The following is a 13,409-nucleotide window of genomic DNA, read 5'->3' on the forward strand; positions in this document are numbered from 1 at the left end:
AGAGAACACCTGAGTCTAGCAAAGGGTAGCACATTTGACACAGGACCTCCCTCAGAACTTGCACTCCCTGCACTCGTCAGTATCCTACATAACCCCCCAGGGCCTCGTCAAAACAGAATCTATACTGACCCAAACCGCGATCTTTACCACTCCACCCCTTTTTGCCAAGATACCAATAAGTCTCTTCCCCCAGGGGTTCGAGAAAGCAACTCACAAACCTCTTTAAGTAAAGGGAGAGCAGCAATAAGGCTTCTCGTACATACTGCCTACTGGATTCTTAGACACACCACGCAGTTTGGAGCTAATTACCACCCTGTCGTTCCACGTCCACATGGGTCCAGTTGAAAGGTCGCGACCTTTGACACCATTCTTTCGCAGAGGCAATATTGTAGCCTATGAGGCTCATCCGAGGCGCGATCAATTGCTGGTTGAAAACTTTACCCAATACCCCGCCAGGATGACTTGAAATACAGTCAGCCTTGGCAATTTTTTGCCAGCTTCTTTTTGAAGCTTATTGTGTTGTTGAAGAACAGGTCTCGTCCCTTTTAAATAGTACTTCCTTTATTTAAACACAGCTGATTCAGATCATCGACCCTTTTGGATCGCACTGCATGAGGTGAACGTGGAACAAAAGGAAAGTGCACCAAATGTTCAGGAGCAGTTTGAACGAGCAGAGCAAGGAACGACGAGGATGGGATTCGAACCCACGCGTCAGAGCACAATGGATTAGCAGTCCATCGCCTTAACCACTCGGCCACCTCGTCCACCTTGTTGCGAGTGCCTGAACTGCTCTCTGGGCTCGGGGTGGTTTTCATGAAGGACCTCTTAGCACTGTGATGTCGAAGCTCACCCTGGAAACCAAAGTATAGTTAATTTTTGTACATGTACGCTGAGATATGCCTACAGTTGAACACGTTAGAATTTCAAAGCATATTCCATTTGTTTGAGCTTTCGAATGCAGAAGGTTAAACACTTGCGCTCTAGAAAGTTTGAACTTTGTCCAGCACCTGCTGCATTTTTCATCATTTATGACTGATGTTCTTTGTACTCTTAAAAGCTGAGCTTGCTCCTATCTCATGACCCTCAGACAAGTGCTTGTCATTGTGGCCCTCTGTCGTTCTGGTCTCCGTTGCCGTTTTGAGAGAACACCTGAGTCTAGCAAAGGGTAGCACATTTGACACAGGACCTCCCTCAGAACTTGCACTCCCTGCACTCGTCAGTATCCTACCCAACCCCCCAGGGGCCTCGTCAAACAGAATCTATACTGACCCAAACCGCGAGCTTTACCACTCCACCCCTTTTTGCCAAGATACCAATAAGTCTCTTCCCCCAGGGCTTCGAGAAAGCAACTCACAAACCTCTTTAAGTAAAGGGGAGAGCAGCAAATAAGGCTTCTCGTACATTACTGCCTACTGGATTCGTAGACACACCACGCAGTTTGGAGCCAATTACCACCCTGTCGTTCCACGTCCACATGGGTCCAGTTGAAAGGTCGCGACCTTTGACATCATTCTTTCGCAGAGGCAATATTGTAGCCTATGAGGCTCATCCGAGGCGCGATCATTGCTGGTTGAAAACTTTACCCAATACCCCGCCAGGATGACTTGAAATACAGTCAGCCTTGGCAATTTTTGCCAGCTTCTTTTGAAGCTTATTGTGTTGTTGAAGAACAGGTCTCGTCCTTTTAAATAGTACTTCCTTTATTTAACACAGCTGATTCAGATCATCGACCCTTTTGGATCGCACTGCATGAGGTGAACGTGGAACAAAAGGAAAGTGCACCAAATGTGCAGAGCAGATGAACGAGCAGAGCAAGGAACGACGAGGATGGGATTCGAACCCACGCGTGCAGAGCACAATGGATTAGCAGTCCATCGCCTTAACCACTCGGCCACCTCGTCACTTGTGCGAGAGCCTGACTGCTCTGTGGGCTCGGGTGGTTTTCATGAAGGACCTCTTAGCACTGTGATGTCGAAGCTCACCCTGGAAACCAAAGTATAGTTAATTTTTGTACATGTACGCTGAGATATGCCTACAGTTGAACACGTAGAATTTCAAAGCATATTCCATTTGTTTGAGCTTTCGAATGCAGAAGGTTAAACACTTGCGCTCTACAAAGTTTGAACTTTGTCCAGCACCTGCTGCATTTTTCATCATTTATGACTGATGTTCTTTGTACTCTTAAAAGCTGAGCTTGCTCCTATCTCATGACCCTCAGACAAGTGCTTGTCATTGTGGCCCTCTGTCGTTCTGGTCTCCGTTGCCGTTTTGAGAGAACACCTGAGTCTAGCAAAGGGTAGCACATTTGACACAGGACCTCCCTCAGAACTTGCACTCCCTGCACTCGTCAGTATCCTACACAACCCCCCAGGGGCCTCGTCAAACAGAATCTATACTGACCCAAACCGCGATCTTTACGACTCCACCCCTTGTTGCCAAGATACCAATAAGTCTCTTCCCCCAGGGGTTCGAGAAAGCAACTCACAAACCTCTTTAAGTAAAGGGAGAGCAGCAAATAAGGCTTCTCGTACATACTGCCTACTGGATTCGTAGACACACCACGCAGTTTGGAGCCAATTACCACCCTGTCGTTCCACGTCCACATGGGTCCAGTTGAAAGGTCGCGACCTTTGACACCATTCTTTCGCAGAGGCAATATTGTAGCCTATGAGGCTCATCCGAGGCGCGATCATTGCTGGTTGAAAACTTTACCCAATACCCCGCCAGGATGACTTGAAATACAGTCAGCCTTGGCAATTTTTGCCAGCTTCTTTTTGAAGCTTATTGTGTTGTTGAAGAACAGGTCTCGTCCCTTTAAATAGTACTTCCGTTATTTAACACAGCTGATTCAGATCATCGACCCTTTTGGATCGCACTGCATGAGGTGAACGTGGAACAAAAGGAAAGTGCACCAAATGTGCAGAGCAGATGAACGAGCAGAGCAAGGAACGACGAGGATGGGATTCGAACCCACGCGTGCAGAGCACAATGGATTAGCAGTCCATCGCCTTAACCACTCGGCCACCTCGTCACTTGTGCGAGTGCCTGACTGCTCTCTGGGCTCGGGTGGTTTTCATGAAGGACCTCTTAGCACTGTGATGTCGAAGCTCACCCTGGAAACCAAAGTATAGTTAATTTTTGTACATGTACGCTGAGATATGCCTACAGTTGAACACGTAGAATTTCAAAGCATATTCCATTTGTTTGAGCTTTCGAATGCAGAAGGTTAAACACTTGCGCTCTAGAAAGTTTGAACTTTGTCCAGCACCTGCTGCATTTTTCATCATTTATGACTGATGTTCTTTGTACTCTTAAAAGCTGAGCTTGCTCCTATCTCATGACCCTCAGACAAGTGTTTGTCATTGTGGCCCTCTGTCGTTCTGGTCTCCGTTGCCGTTTTGAGAGAACACCTGAGTCTAGCAAAGGGTAGCACATTTGACACAGGACCTCCCTCAGAACTTGCACTCCCTGCACTCGTCAGTATCCTACCCAACCCCCCAGGGGCCTCGTCAAACAGAATCTATACTGACCCAAACCGCGAGCTTTACCACTCCACCCCTTTTTGCCAAGATACCAATAAGTCTCTTCCCCCAGGGCTTCGAGAAAGCAACTCACAAACCTCTTTAAGTAAAGGGAGAGCAGCAAATAAGGCTTCTCGTACATACTGCCTACTGGATTCGTAGACACACCACGCAGTTTGGAGCCAATTACCACCCTGTCGTTCCACGTCCACATGGGTCCAGTTGAAAGGTCGCGACCTTTGACACCATTCTTTCGCAGAGGCAATATTGTAGCCTATGAGGCTCATCCGAGGCGCGATCATTGCTGGTTGAAAACTTTACCCAATACCCCGCCAGGATGACTTGAAATACAGTCAGCCTTGGCAATTTTTGCCAGCTTCTTTTGAAGCTTATTGTGTTGTTGAAGAACAGGTCTCGTCCTTTTAAATAGTACTTCCTTTATTTAACACAGCTGATTCAGATCATCGACCCTTTTGGATCGCACTGCATGAGGTGAACGTGGAACAAAAGGAAAGTGCACCAAATGTGCAGAGCAGATGAACGAGCAGAGCAAGGAACGACGAGGATGGGATTCGAACCCACGCGTGCAGAGCACAATGGATTAGCAGTCCATCGCCTTAACCACTCGGCCACCTCGTCACTTGTGCGAGTGCCTGACTGCTCTCTGGGCTCGGGTGGTTTTCATGAAGGACCTCTTAGCACTGTGATGTCGAAGCTCACCCTGGAAACCAAAGTATAGTTAATTTTTGTACATGTACGCTGAGATATGCCTACAGTTGAACACGTAGAATTTCAAAGCATATTCCATTTGTTTGAGCTTTCGAATGCAGAAGGTTAAACACTTGCGCTCTAGAAAGTTTGAACTTTGTCCAGCACCTGCTGCATTTTTCATCATTTATGACTGATGTTCTTTGTACTCTTAAAAGCTGAGCTTGCTCCTATCTCATGACCCTCAGACAAGTGCTTGTCATTGTGGCCCTCTGTCGTTCTGGTCTCCGTTGCCGTTTTGAGAGAACACCTGAGTCTAGCAAAGGGTAGCACATTTGACACAGGACCTCCCTCAGAACTTGCACTCCCTGCACTCGTCAGTATCCTACCCAACCCCCCAGGGGCCTCGTCAAACAGAATCTATACTGACCCAAACCGCGAGCTTTACCACTCCACCCCTTTTTGCCAAGATACCAATAAGTCTCTTCCCCCAGGGCTTCGAGAAAGCAACTCACAAACCTCTTTAAGTAAAGGGAGAGCAGCAAATAAGGCTTCTCGTACATACTGCCTACTGGATTCGTAGACACACCACGCAGTTTGGAGCCAATTACCACCCTGTCGTTCCACGTCCACATGGGTCCAGTTGAAAGGTCGCGACCTTTGACACCATTCTTTCGCAGAGGCAATATTGTAGCCTATGAGGCTCATCCGAGGCGCGATCATTGCTGGTTGAAAACTTTACCCAATACCCCGCCAGGATGACTTGAAATACAGTCAGCCTTGGCAATTTTTGCCAGCTTCTTTTGAAGCTTATTGTGTTGTTGAAGAACAGGTCTCGTCCTTTTAAATAGTACTTCCTTTATTTAACACAGCTGATTCAGATCATCGACCCTTTTGGATCGCACTGCATGAGGTGAACGTGGAACAAAAGGAAAGTGCACCAAATGTGCAGAGCAGATGAACGAGCAGAGCAAGGAACGACGAGGATGGGATTCGAACCCACGCGTGCAGAGCACAATGGATTAGCAGTCCATCGCCTTAACCACTCGGCCACCTCGTCACTTGTGCGAGTGCCTGACTGCTCTCTGGGCTCGGGTGGTTTTCATGAAGGACCTCTTAGCACTGTGATGTCGAAGCTCACCCTGGAAACCAAAGTATAGTTAATTTTTGTACATGTACGCTGAGATATGCCTACAGTTGAACACGTAGAATTTCAAAGCATATTCCATTTGTTTGAGCTTTCGAATGCAGAAGGTTAAACACTTGCGCTCTAGAAAGTTTGAACTTTGTCCAGCACCTGCTGCATTTTTCATCATTTATGACTGATGTTCTTTGTACTCTTAAAAGCTGAGCTTGCTCCTATCTCATGACCCTCAGACAAGTGCTTGTCATTGTGGCCCTCTGTCGTTCTGGTCTCCGTTGCCGTTTTGAGAGAACACCTGAGTCTAGCAAAGGGTAGCACATTTGACACAGGACCTCCCTCAGAACTTGCACTCCCTGCACTCGTCAGTATCCTACACAACCCCCCAGGGGCCTCGTCAAACAGAATCTATACTGACCCAAACCGCGAGCTTTACGACTCCACCCCTTTTTGCCAAGATACCAATAAGTCTCTTCCCCCAGGGGTTCGAGAAAGCAACTGACAAACCTCTTTAAGTAAAGGGAGAGCAGCAAATAAGGCTTCTCGTACATACTGCCTACTGGATTCGTAGACACACCACGCAGTTTGGAGCCAATTACCACCCTGTCGTTCCACGTCCACATGGGTCCAGTTGAAAGGTCGCGACCTTTGACACCATTCTTTCGCAGAGGCAATATTGTAGCCTATGAGGCTCATCCGAGGCGCGATCATTACTGGTTGAAAACTTTACCCAATACCCCGCCAGGATGACTTGCAATACAGTCAGCCTTGGCAATTTTTGCCAGCTTCTTTTGAAGCTTATTGTGTTGTTGAAGAACAGGTCTCGTCCCTTTAAATAGTACTTCCATTATTTAACACAGCTGATTCAGATCATCGACCCTTTTGGATCGCACTGCATGAGGTGAACGTGGAACAAAAGGAAAGTGCACCAAATGTGCAGAGCAGAGCAAGGAACGACGAGGATGGGATTCGAACCCACGCATGCAGACCACAATGGATTAGCAGTCCATCACCTTAACCACTCGGCCACCTCGTCACTTGTGCGAGTACCTGACTGAACTCTGAGCTGGGTTGGTTTTCATGAAGGACTTCTTAGCACTGTGATGTCGAAGCTCACCCTGGAAACCAAAGTATAGTTAATTTTTGTACATGTACGCTGAGATATGCCTACAGTTGAACATGTAGAATTTCAAAGCATATTCCATTTGTTTGAGCTTTCGAATGCAGAAGGTTAAACACGTGCGCTCTAGAAAGTTTGAACTTTGTCCAGCACCTGCTGCATTTTTCATCATTTATGACTGATGTTCTTTGTACTCTTAAAAGCTGAGCTTGCTCCTATCTCATGACGATCAGACAAGCGCTTATCATTGTGGCCCTCTGTCGTTCTGGTCTCCGTTGCCGTTTTGAGAGAACACCTGAGTCTAGCAAATGGTAGCACAATTGACACAGGACCTCCCTCAGAACTTGCACTCCCTGCACTCGTCAGTATCCTACCGACCCCCCCGGGGGCCTCGTCAAACAGAATATATATTGACCCAGACCGCGAGCTTTACGACTCCATTCCCTTTTTGCCAAGATACCAATAACTCTCTTCCCCAAGGGGTTCGGGAAAGCAACACACAAACCTCTTTAAGTAAAGAGAGACCAGAGAATTAGGCTTCCCGTACATACTGCCAAGGGTTTCGTAGACACACCACGCAGTTTGGAGCTAATTATCACACTGTCGTTCCACGTCCGCATGGGTCCAGCTGGAAGGTCGCGACCTTTGCCACCATTCTTTCGCAGAGGCAATATTTTAGCCTATGAGGCTCATCCGAGGCGTGATCATTGCTGGTTGAAAACTTTACCCAATACCCCCCCAGGATGTCTTGAAACACAATCAGCTTAGGCAATTTTTGGAAGCTCATTGTGTTGTTGATGAAATAGGTTTCGTTTCTTTAAATAGTGCTTCCATTATTTAACACAGCTGATTCAGATCATTGACCCTTTTGAATCGCAATGCATGAGGTAAACTTGTCACATAAGGAAAGTGCAGAGTAGAAAAACAAACAGAGCAAGGAACGACAAGGTTTGGATTTGAACCCACACGTACAGAGAACAACGGATTGGCAGTCCATCACCTTAACCACACTGCCACCTCAGCACTCCTGTGAGTGTCTCGCTGAACTTTGGGCTGTATTGATTTTCCTGAAGAACTTTTAGCACTGTGATGTCGAAGCTCACCCTGGAAACCAAAGTATAGTTAATTTTTGTACATGTACGCTGAGATATGCCTACAGTTGAACACGTAGAATTTCAAAGCATATTCCATTTGTCTGAGCTTTCGAATGCAGAAGGTTAAACACGTGCGCTCTAGAAAGTTTGAACTTTGTCCAGCACCTGCTGCATTTTTCATCATTTATGACTGATGCTCTTTGCACTCTTAAAAGCTGAGCTTGCTCCTATCTCATGACCCTCAGACAAGCGCTTGTCATTGTGGCCCTCTGTCGTTCTGGTCTCCGTTGCTGTTTTGAGAGAACACCTGAGTCTAGCAAATGGTAGCACATTTGACACAGGACCTCCCTCAGAACTTGCACTCCCTGCACTCGTCAGTATCCTACCCAACCCCCAGGGGCCTCGTCAAACAGAATCTATAATGACCCAAACCGCGAGCTTTACGACTCCACCCCTTTTTGTCAAGATACCAATAAGTCTCTTCCCCCAGGGGTTCGAGAAAGCAACTCACAAACCTCTTTAAGTAAAGGGAGAGCAGCAAATAAGGCTTCTCGTACATACTGCCTACTGGATTCGTAGACACACCACGCAGTTTGGAGCTAATTACCACCCTGTCGTTCCACGTCCACATGGGTCCAGTTGAAAGGTCGCGACCTTTGACACCATTCTTTCGCAGAGGCAATATTGTAGCCTATGAGGCTCATCCGAGGCGCGATCATTACTGGTTGAAAACTTTACCCAATACCCCGCCAGGATGACTTGAAATACAGTCAGGCTTGGCAATTATTGCCAGCTTCTTTTGAAGCTTATTGTGTTGTTGAAGAACAGGTCTCGTCCCTTTAAATAGTACTTCCATTATTTAACACAGCTGATTCAGATCATCGACCCTTTTGGATCGCACTGCATGAGGTGAACGTGGAACAAAAGGAAAGTGCACCAAATGTGCAGAGCAGATGAACGAGCAGAGCAAGGAACGACGAGGATGGGATTCGAACCCACGCGTGCAGAGCGCAATGGATTAGCAGTCCATCGCCTTAACCACTCGGCCACCTCGTCACTTGTGCGAGTGCCTGACTGCCCTCTGGGCTCGGGTGGTTTTCATGAAGGACCTCTTAGCACTGTGATGTCGAAGCTCACCCTGGAAACCAAAGTATAGTTAATTTTTGTACATGTACGCTGAGATATGCCTACAGTTGAACACGTAGAATTTCAAAGCATATTCCATTTGTTTGAGCTTTCGAATGCAGAAGGTTAAACACTTGCGCTCTAGAAAGTTTGAACTTTGTCCAGCAACTGCTGCATTTTTCATCATTTATGACTGATGTTCTTTGTACTCTTAAAAGCTGAGCTTGCTCCTATCTCATGACCCTCAGACAAGTGCTTGTCATTGTGGCCCTCTGTCGTTCTGGTCTCCGTTGCCGTTTTGAGAGAACACCTGAGTCTAGCAAAGGGTAGCACATTTGACACAGGACCTCCCTCAGAACTTGCACTCCCTGCACTCGTCAGTATCCTACACAACCCCCCAGGGGCCTCGTCAAACAGAATCTATACTGACCCAAACCGCGAGCTTTACGACTCCACCCCTTTTTGCCAAGATACCAATAAGTCTCTTCCCCCAGGGGTTCGAGAAAGCAACTGACAAACCTCTTTAAGTAAAGGGAGAGCAGCAAATAAGGCTTCTCGTACATACTGCCTACTGGATTCGTAGACACACCACGCAGTTTGGAGCCAATTACCACCCTGTCGTTCCACGTCCACATGGGTCCAGTTGAAAGGTCGCGACCTTTGACACCATTCTTTCGCAGAGGCAATATTGTAGCCTATGAGGCTCATCCGAGGCGCGATCATTACTGGTTGAAAACTTTACCCAATACCCCGCCAGGATGACTTGCAATACAGTCAGCCTTGGCAATTTTTGCCAGCTTCTTTTGAAGCTTATTGTGTTGTTGAAGAACAGGTCTCGTCCCTTTAAATAGTACTTCCATTATTTAACACAGCTGATTCAGATCATCGACCCTTTTGGATCGCACTGCATGAGGTGAACGTGGAACAAAAGGAAAGTGCACCAAATGTGCAGAGCAGAGCAAGGAACGACGAGGATGGGATTCGAACCCACGCATGCAGACCACAATGGATTAGCAGTCCATCACCTTAACCACTCGGCCACCTCGTCACTTGTGCGAGTACCTGACTGAACTCTGAGCTGGGTTGGTTTTCATGAAGGACTTCTTAGCACTGTGATGTCGAAGCTCACCCTGGAAACCAAAGTATAGTTAATTTTTGTACATGTACGCTGAGATATGCCTACAGTTGAACATGTAGAATTTCAAAGCATATTCCATTTGTTTGAGCTTTCGAATGCAGAAGGTTAAACACGTGCGCTCTAGAAAGTTTGAACTTTGTCCAGCACCTGCTGCATTTTTCATCATTTATGACTGATGTTCTTTGTACTCTTAAAAGCTGAGCTTGCTCCTATCTCATGACGATCAGACAAGCGCTTATCATTGTGGCCCTCTGTCGTTCTGGTCTCCGTTGCCGTTTTGAGAGAACACCTGAGTCTAGCAAATGGTAGCACAATTGACACAGGACCTCCCTCAGAACTTGCACTCCCTGCACTCGTCAGTATCCTACCGACCCCCCGGGGGCCTCGTCAAACAGAATATATATTGACCCAGACCGCGAGCTTTACGACTCCATTCCCTTTTTGCCAAGATACCAATAACTCTCTTCCCCAAGGGGTTCGGGAAAGCAACACACAAACCTCTTTAAGTAAAGAGAGACCAGAGAATTAGGCTTCCCGTACATACTGCCAAGGGTTTCGTAGACACACCACGCAGTTTGGAGCTAATTATCACACTGTCGTTCCACGTCCGCATGGGTCCAGCTGGAAGGTCGCGACCTTTGCCACCATTCTTTCGCAGAGGCAATATTTTAGCCTATGAGGCTCATCCGAGGCGTGATCATTGCTGGTTGAAAACTTTACCCAATACCCCCCCAGGATGTCTTGAAACACAATCAGCTTAGGCAATTTTTGGAAGCTCATTGTGTTGTTGATGAAATAGGTTTCGTTTCTTTAAATAGTGCTTCCATTATTTAACACAGCTGATTCAGATCATTGACCCTTTTGAATCGCAATGCATGAGGTAAACTTGTCACATAAGGAAAGTGCAGAGTAGAAAAACAAACAGAGCAAGGAACGACAAGGTTTGGATTTGAACCCACACGTACAGAGAACAACGGATTGGCAGTCCATCACCTTAACCACACTGCCACCTCAGCACTCCTGTGAGTGTCTCGCTGAACTTTGGGCTGTATTGATTTTCCTGAAGAACTTTTAGCACTGTGATGTCGAAGCTCACCCTGGAAACCAAAGTATAGTTAATTTTTGTACATGTACGCTGAGATATGCCTACAGTTGAACACGTAGAATTTCAAAGCATATTCCATTTGTCTGAGCTTTCGAATGCAGAAGGTTAAACACGTGCGCTCTAGAAAGTTTGAACTTTGTCCAGCACCTGCTGCATTTTTCATCATTTATGACTGATGCTCTTTGCACTCTTAAAAGCTGAGCTTGCTCCTATCTCATGACCCTCAGACAAGCGCTTGTCATTGTGGCCCTCTGTCGTTCTGGTCTCCGTTGCTGTTTTGAGAGAACACCTGAGTCTAGCAAATGGTAGCACATTTGACACAGGACCTCCCTCAGAACTTGCACTCCCTGCACTCGTCAGTATCCTACCCAACCCCCCAGGGGCCTCGTCAAACAGAATCTATAATGACCCAAACCGCGAGCTTTACGACTCCACCCCTTTTTGTCAAGATACCAATAAGTCTCTTCCCCCAGGGGTTCGAGAAAGCAACTCACAAACCTCTTTAAGTAAAGGGAGAGCAGCAAATAAGGCTTCTCGTACATACTGCCTACTGGATTCGTAGACACACCACGCAGTTTGGAGCTAATTACCACCCTGTCGTTCCACGTCCACATGGGTCCAGTTGAAAGGTCGCGACCTTTGACACCATTCTTTCGCAGAGGCAATATTGTAGCCTATGAGGCTCATCCGAGGCGCGATCATTACTGGTTGAAAACTTTACCCAATACCCCGCCAGGATGACTTGAAATACAGTCAGGCTTGGCAATTATTGCCAGCTTCTTTTGAAGCTTATTGTGTTGTTGAAGAACAGGTCTCGTCCCTTTAAATAGTACTTCCATTATTTAACACAGCTGATTCAGATCATCGACCCTTTTGGATCGCACTGCATGAGGTGAACGTGGAACAAAAGGAAAGTGCACCAAATGTGCAGAGCAGAGCAAAGAACGACGAGGATGGGATTCGAACCCACGCGTGCAGACCACAATGGATTAGCAGTCCATCACCTTAACCACTCGGCCACCTCGTCACTTGTGCGAGTACCTGACTGAACTCTGGGTTGGGTTGGTTTTCATGAAGGACTTCTTAGCACTGTGATGTCGAAGCTCACCCTGGAAACCAAAGTATAGTTAATTTTTGTACATGTACGCTGAGATATGCCTACAGTTGAACATGTAGAATTTCAAAGCATATTCCATTTGTTTGAGCTTTCGAATGCAGAAGGTTAAACACGTGCGCTCTAGAAAGTTTGAACTTTGTCCAGCACCTGCTGCATTTTTCATCATTTATGACTGATGTTCTTTGTACTCTTAAAAGCTGAGCTTGCTCCTATCTCATGACGATCAGACAAGCGCTTGTCATTGTGGCCCTCTGTCGTTCTGGTCTCCGTTGCCGTTTTGAGAGAACACCTGAGTCTAGCAAATGGTAGCACATTTGACACAGGACCTCCCTCAGAACTTGCACTCCCTGCACTCGTCAGTATCCTACCGACCCCCCCGGGGGCCTCGTCAAACAGAATATATATTGACCCAGACCGCGAGCTTTACGACTCCATTCCCTTTTTGCCAAGATACCAATAACTCTCTTCCCCAAGGGGTTCGGGAAAGCAACACACAAACCTCTTTAAGTAAAGAGAGACCAGAGAATTAGGCTTCCCGTACATACTGCCAAGGGTTTCGTAGACACACCACGCAGTTTGGAGCTAATTATCACACTGTCGTTCCACGTCCGCATGGGTCCAGCTGGAAGGTCGCGACCTTTGCCACCATTCTTTCGCAGAGGCAATATTTTAGCCTATGAGGCTCATCCGAGGTGTGATCATTGCTGGTTGAAAACTTTACCCAATACCCCCCCAGGATGTCTTGAAACACAATCAGCTTAGGCAATTTTTGGAAGCTCATTGTGTTGTTGATGAAATAGGTTTCGTTTCTTTAAATAGTGCTTCCATTATTTAACACAGCTGATTCAGATCATTGACCCTTTTGAATCGCAATGCATGAGGTAAACTTGTCACATAAGGAAAGTGCAGAGTAGAAAAACAAACAGAGCAAGGAACGACAAGGTTTGGATTTGAACCCACACGTACAGAGAACAACGGATTGGCAGTCCATCACCTTAACCACACGGCCACCTCACCACTCCTGTGAGTGCCTCGCTGAACTTTGGGCTGTGGTGATTTTCCTGAAGAACTTTTAGCACTGTGATGTCGAAGCTCACCCTGGAAACCAAACTATTGTATATTTTTGTACATGTATGCTGAGATATGCGTACAGTTGAACACATAGTTTGTTTGAGTATTAGTTTGAGCATTCGAATGCAGAAGGTTAAACACGTGCGCTCTCGAAAGTTTGACCTTTGTCCAGCACCTGCTGCATTTTTCATCCTTTACAACTGATTTTCTTTGTACTCTTAAAAGCTGAGCTTGCTCCTATCTCATAACCCCCCTCAGACAAGTGATTG

At 46.7% G+C, this 13,409-nt stretch overlaps 18 non-coding genes and 3 pseudogenes across 18 annotated transcripts; 12 read left to right on the top strand and 9 right to left on the bottom strand.

The window, feature by feature from the left end:
• The first annotated feature begins 366 nt into the window (after window positions 1–366).
• On the top strand, window positions 367–511 carry LOC113094452 (U4 spliceosomal RNA). Its single transcript, XR_003288097.1, has one exon. It is a non-coding gene; the product is annotated as a U4 spliceosomal RNA (small nuclear RNA).
• A 172-nt stretch (window positions 512–683) lies between these two features.
• Window positions 684–764, bottom strand: trnas-gcu (transfer RNA serine (anticodon GCU)). The gene has a single exon. It is a non-coding gene; the product is annotated as a tRNA-Ser (tRNA).
• A 745-nt stretch (window positions 765–1,509) lies between these two features.
• LOC113094448 (U4 spliceosomal RNA) lies at window positions 1,510–1,650 on the top strand. Its single transcript, XR_003288093.1, has one exon. It is a non-coding gene; the product is annotated as a U4 spliceosomal RNA (small nuclear RNA).
• Window positions 1,651–1,819: 169 nt separating this feature from the next.
• On the bottom strand, window positions 1,820–1,901 carry trnas-gcu (transfer RNA serine (anticodon GCU)). Its single transcript has one exon. It is a non-coding gene; the product is annotated as a tRNA-Ser (tRNA).
• Window positions 1,902–2,638: 737 nt separating this feature from the next.
• On the top strand, window positions 2,639–2,780 carry LOC113094458 (U4 spliceosomal RNA). The gene has a single exon (XR_003288100.1). It is a non-coding gene; the product is annotated as a U4 spliceosomal RNA (small nuclear RNA).
• Window positions 2,781–2,949: 169 nt separating this feature from the next.
• On the bottom strand, window positions 2,950–3,031 carry trnas-gcu (transfer RNA serine (anticodon GCU)). Its single transcript has one exon. It is a non-coding gene; the product is annotated as a tRNA-Ser (tRNA).
• A 737-nt stretch (window positions 3,032–3,768) lies between these two features.
• Window positions 3,769–3,909, top strand: LOC113094456 (U4 spliceosomal RNA). The gene has a single exon (XR_003288098.1). It is a non-coding gene; the product is annotated as a U4 spliceosomal RNA (small nuclear RNA).
• Window positions 3,910–4,078: 169 nt separating this feature from the next.
• Window positions 4,079–4,160, bottom strand: trnas-gcu (transfer RNA serine (anticodon GCU)). The gene has a single exon. It is a non-coding gene; the product is annotated as a tRNA-Ser (tRNA).
• Window positions 4,161–4,897: 737 nt separating this feature from the next.
• Window positions 4,898–5,038, top strand: LOC113094457 (U4 spliceosomal RNA). The gene has a single exon (XR_003288099.1). It is a non-coding gene; the product is annotated as a U4 spliceosomal RNA (small nuclear RNA).
• A 169-nt stretch (window positions 5,039–5,207) lies between these two features.
• On the bottom strand, window positions 5,208–5,289 carry trnas-gcu (transfer RNA serine (anticodon GCU)). Its single transcript has one exon. It is a non-coding gene; the product is annotated as a tRNA-Ser (tRNA).
• A 737-nt stretch (window positions 5,290–6,026) lies between these two features.
• On the top strand, window positions 6,027–6,167 carry LOC113094459 (U4 spliceosomal RNA). The gene has a single exon (XR_003288101.1). It is a non-coding gene; the product is annotated as a U4 spliceosomal RNA (small nuclear RNA).
• Window positions 6,168–6,324: 157 nt separating this feature from the next.
• Window positions 6,325–6,406, bottom strand: trnas-gcu (transfer RNA serine (anticodon GCU)). Its single transcript has one exon. It is a non-coding gene; the product is annotated as a tRNA-Ser (tRNA).
• A 737-nt stretch (window positions 6,407–7,143) lies between these two features.
• Window positions 7,144–7,292, top strand: LOC113094453 (uncharacterized; annotated as a pseudogene).
• Window positions 7,293–8,248: 956 nt separating this feature from the next.
• Window positions 8,249–8,389, top strand: LOC113094450 (U4 spliceosomal RNA). The gene has a single exon (XR_003288095.1). It is a non-coding gene; the product is annotated as a U4 spliceosomal RNA (small nuclear RNA).
• Window positions 8,390–8,558: 169 nt separating this feature from the next.
• Window positions 8,559–8,640, bottom strand: trnas-gcu (transfer RNA serine (anticodon GCU)). Its single transcript has one exon. It is a non-coding gene; the product is annotated as a tRNA-Ser (tRNA).
• Window positions 8,641–9,377: 737 nt separating this feature from the next.
• Window positions 9,378–9,518, top strand: LOC113094449 (U4 spliceosomal RNA). Its single transcript, XR_003288094.1, has one exon. It is a non-coding gene; the product is annotated as a U4 spliceosomal RNA (small nuclear RNA).
• A 157-nt stretch (window positions 9,519–9,675) lies between these two features.
• Window positions 9,676–9,757, bottom strand: trnas-gcu (transfer RNA serine (anticodon GCU)). Its single transcript has one exon. It is a non-coding gene; the product is annotated as a tRNA-Ser (tRNA).
• Window positions 9,758–10,493: 736 nt separating this feature from the next.
• Window positions 10,494–10,642, top strand: LOC113094454 (uncharacterized; annotated as a pseudogene).
• A 957-nt stretch (window positions 10,643–11,599) lies between these two features.
• LOC113094451 (U4 spliceosomal RNA) lies at window positions 11,600–11,740 on the top strand. Its single transcript, XR_003288096.1, has one exon. It is a non-coding gene; the product is annotated as a U4 spliceosomal RNA (small nuclear RNA).
• Window positions 11,741–11,897: 157 nt separating this feature from the next.
• trnas-gcu (transfer RNA serine (anticodon GCU)) lies at window positions 11,898–11,979 on the bottom strand. The gene has a single exon. It is a non-coding gene; the product is annotated as a tRNA-Ser (tRNA).
• A 737-nt stretch (window positions 11,980–12,716) lies between these two features.
• Window positions 12,717–12,865, top strand: LOC113094455 (uncharacterized; annotated as a pseudogene).
• The last annotated feature ends 544 nt before the right edge of the window (window positions 12,866–13,409 follow it).

This window comes from Carassius auratus, unplaced genomic scaffold (genome assembly GCF_003368295.1).
Source record: "Carassius auratus strain Wakin unplaced genomic scaffold, ASM336829v1 scaf_tig00215385, whole genome shotgun sequence".
In the NCBI taxonomy this organism is placed as follows: Eukaryota; Metazoa; Chordata; class Actinopteri; order Cypriniformes; family Cyprinidae; genus Carassius; species Carassius auratus.